The sequence below is a fragment of the Choristoneura fumiferana genome, unplaced genomic scaffold (assembly GCF_025370935.1).
Source record: "Choristoneura fumiferana unplaced genomic scaffold, NRCan_CFum_1 Sck3bRy_348;HRSCAF=598_pilon, whole genome shotgun sequence".
Classification (NCBI taxonomy): domain Eukaryota; kingdom Metazoa; phylum Arthropoda; class Insecta; order Lepidoptera; family Tortricidae; genus Choristoneura; species Choristoneura fumiferana.
Window position 1 is genome coordinate 67451 of NW_027413003.1, and position 4117 is coordinate 71567.

At 35.3% G+C, this 4117-nt stretch overlaps 1 long non-coding RNA gene across 1 annotated transcript; it reads right to left on the reverse strand.

The window, feature by feature from the left end:
* Positions 1-631: 631 nt before the first annotated feature.
* Positions 632-3423, reverse strand: LOC141445104 (uncharacterized). The gene is made up of 3 exons (XR_012453278.1): positions 3328-3423; positions 2885-2959; positions 632-804 (listed from the first exon to the last, which is right to left on the reverse strand). It is a non-coding gene; the product is annotated as an uncharacterized lncRNA (long non-coding RNA).
* Positions 3424-4117: the final 694 nt, after the last annotated feature.

Genomic DNA, 4117 nt, shown 5'->3' on the forward strand with positions numbered 1-4117 from the left:
GGTAATCGCTCTTATCAGAGGTACAGGAGTTACAAGCGAAATTCCTTGCTTCAGGCTCTAATTAGTATCTATTATTGGGACCTGAGTAGGCTGGGTATTATCCAGAGGTATTCTTATTAGCTAAGCTTAGGCGGATTATTCTGGATTTTCACATAAATTGGTTTACGTCTTGGTGTCTTGGTGAAATACGTCGGCAAAAATTTTGCTCCACTAGACACTTTGCTTAATATTTTTTGAATAACTTAACAGTGACCACCTTTACAATAAGATCGTGCATTTTAGTATATTTTTCGCACCAGAGGGCTGATTGTGAATGCACTCGAACTTAAGGTATCAGGTTACTATTCCTTCGTAATCGAATAAGATAAATGTTGTAGATTGCGCAGGCGTTAGATAAAATGTATTCCATGTGGAAGTGCTATGGGATCGTCTCATAAAGAGTCGGAGGCATGAGATTAAATTTATGTGCGGAATTAATTTGATATTACCACGATTTGAAGGAACATCGGCGAGAAATGCACAAACCTTCGAAGCTCAAGGTGCGTTAGTTAGCATCGCGTGGGAACTTAGAACTATTCTGAAGGAGCCTCGTGTATATAATATTCCATCCCGAGAACTGGAGCAACAAACCTTTCTTTGTTTTAGGAACAAAGTCAAAAGTCCTGTCTTTTGCGCGAATGTCAATGCCAGTGCCATCCACCCACACATACGTAGCTATGACGTCGTCACATGGGACCTCTAGGTCCTCATACTTTCGCATCGCCGCCTTATTCAAGGCAATCGGAACGGAATTCATCTTTATATCTGGAAATGAACGTTGTTTACAGTAGAATCTTGTCCTCGTTATCCAATGTGTAGGTACAGTAACCTAAAAACTAAATAACTTATATAATTATAAACGTAGAAGTAGGTTTCTTACAGTGTAGTACATACATACAGCCCGCAGCACAAAAGTTAAATGTTGACCCTTAGTTTCTGCACATTGTGACAATCGCGCTCGCTAATTAGCGATTAAGGTTTCTCCCACTACACCGTATCATATACCAGGACAGTTAGGAACACGTTACGCAAAATATATTCTTTTCACGACACTGCTCGAAAATGTGGCCATAGATAACCTAAATCCAGTACCCAAAACTGCCTATATATGTACATTAACAGCTGAGTCATGTATGGCTCGCAAAACACGACAACAATGTAATGCTATTAGTGATCAAGTGCGGGTAGATCGAAGAACTCGCGCTGCTAGGCAGACTTGACACCCCACACTTAAGTCTACTCCTGACCACGGCAAATGTAACGTTGGCGAAACGTCGAGGTAAATATTACTTGTGTATAAATAGCGTGATAAGTCCCGTATTTATTATTATATTATATTTTGATTATAATCGTATAAAATTCCACGGGCGCGCGATAAATGAATTCTTCGCAGACAACTTCATGGGCACCAGCTATTACAGCTCAGCTTACTGAAATAGTAATCTGAAATATAGTTTCAATATAGTATAATGAAACTGCGTTATTTTAATTGTGTTTAGGGATAAGTTGTTAATTATCATAAAATATCCCACTAATATAATAAATGCGAAAGTTTGTAAGTCTGTTGTTTATTTATTTGTTTGTTTGTTACTTCATCACGTCTAAACCGCTGAACCGATTTAGATGAAATTCGGTACACAGATAGTTTGAGTCCCGAGGGACATAGGATAGTTTTATACCGGAAAATTACATATTCCCGCGGGATAATGAAAACCGAAATTTACGCGGACGGAGTCGCGGGTAATGGCTAATTAATTAATAAAACAGAAAATTACTGATATTTTAACCAGTAAAGATCGTTGAAGGTGATTAGCGTTGTTATTATACCAAGTTAATTAGGCCATTAGCATTTAAAGTGCCTAGCTTTTGAGAACGTAAATTACCATTAAAAGCTTCCAATCCAAATTGCGCTCAATAAAAAAAAACACTGGTTCGTACATAAAAAATAAATATTAACCACTTAAAGTTTTCCATTAAAATGACTGCAGCTATTGCTATAATTATGATACTATAATACATACATGTATACTGTTCAAAAGAAAATTGGGGCAACGTAGTGAGTGTCATTGGAAAAATTAAAATACTACCTAACAGGTATACTCGTTACTTAAATAAGTATAATTCTTTTAACACTCCGTGTCTAAAATTGGGTTTATTAATACAACGTAACATTATGTATTCAGATAATTGTTTTTGAAATAATGACATGTTAATATGAAACAATACATATTGATGATTCGTTACAATACATATCTCACAAAAAGTGAAAAGTGAGAAGAAAATTACTGTCATTTATTTGTGAAAAAGAGCTTAAAATGGTATTGGAAATATTAACGGATTTATTGAATTTTGATTCGAGTATTTTCTGTTGGTTGCGTGTTATTTTGGAAGCAATGATTTTATATGTATGTTAAGAAAATACACACATTTACACTCTACCTTCAGAATGTTTAAGACCAAACACAAATTTTAGTTTCATTTTCATAAATTCTTCTACAAAACTTCAAATTTAATTTCTAATCAATATAAAACAACTTAAACTTATCGCACACACACACACACACACGCGCACACGCACACGCACACGCACACGCACACGCACACGCACACGCACACGCACACGCACACACACACCACACACACACACACACACACATACACGGCACTCATTATATCTAATAAATAAATAAATTATCTTTGCTCTCTTCATGAAAGACACATCGATCGTATATTCTTCGACGTTACGTCATAGAAAAGCGTTAAAAGGCGACATTTTGGCGCAGTAATAATAAATTATTATCTATGTTTTATAATAGACATATATGGTATTTTAATTATGCTGTACCTTATCTAATATGTGCGTTAAATAAATCCAAACCACCTGTTTCTTGTCAAACTTTGCTACCGCTAAATTTAAAATCTGAAACAATACAAAACACAAAGCTTATAGTAGTCTATCTAATAGAGCTTTAGGGGCTGTTTCACCATCCATTGATTTGCGTTAACTGGCGGTTAGGTGTGATGCCGTCTCTATTTATTTTGTTCTAATAGACGGAGACGGCATCACATTTAACCGTCAATTAACACTAATCAATGGATGGTGAAACAGCCCCCTTAATGTTCAATAAGTTCAATTCGTTGCATGCAATCCTTTTGCAATCACATTCAGTGCGTAGGAGTATGACCGCATACTCTGGCTCACTGCCCTTGTACACTTCATATTTACTTATATTTTTCTAGCTTAAATTAAAGTTATTAGTTACATGAATTAACATTGTAACGACTTACCTACAAGCAATTTAAATATACGTTACTCATAAAAATTTAGTTTATATTTTGATTTTATCACTAACTTGATACTAAGATGATTTTGACGTTACATACTTTTGAAATGAGAAACTGAAAATTGACATAACCGTAACCTATGGTTTTAACAACAATCAAACCTTTTTAAACCAATTAACTTTTTTCAAGTCTTTTGACTATGTCTGCAGTCCTTTTTAGGGTTCCGGAGCCAAAATGGCAAAACGGAACCCTTATAGTTTCGTCAAGTCCGTCTGTCAGTCTGTCTGGCTGTCTGTCCGTCCGTCCGTATGTCACAGGCATTTTACTCTAAAACTATAGATGTATATTAATGAAATTTGGAGTACAGATGTCTTGTCAAAGCCGCTATTTAGTTTTGTAGTTAAATTACAAAAATAAATATTTATAGGAGGGCACTCCATACACGTAACAGAAATTGAAAAAAAAAAAAAATTTTAACTCGCATCAACGCGTGGCACATAGTTCGACAGCTCTTTTGAATATAGTAAGGTTTCTCAAAAACTTTTTTGATTAAGTGAAGATTTCCAGAAATAATCGCTCCCAAAGTAGCAAAAATTGTGTCCCTCTATCTTGTAAACCGTTTGTTCAAAAATATGCAAAAAATATGGAAAGGTAACGCTTAATAAATACTTTCAACGAAAATTGGTTTCAACATGATCGGATATACTGTTTTGAGTTATTGCCCAAAACTGCGCTTCTCAACAAAAGGACGTAAGTGCCGTGAACATACGCTCTTTTTCTGTAATGGCTACGA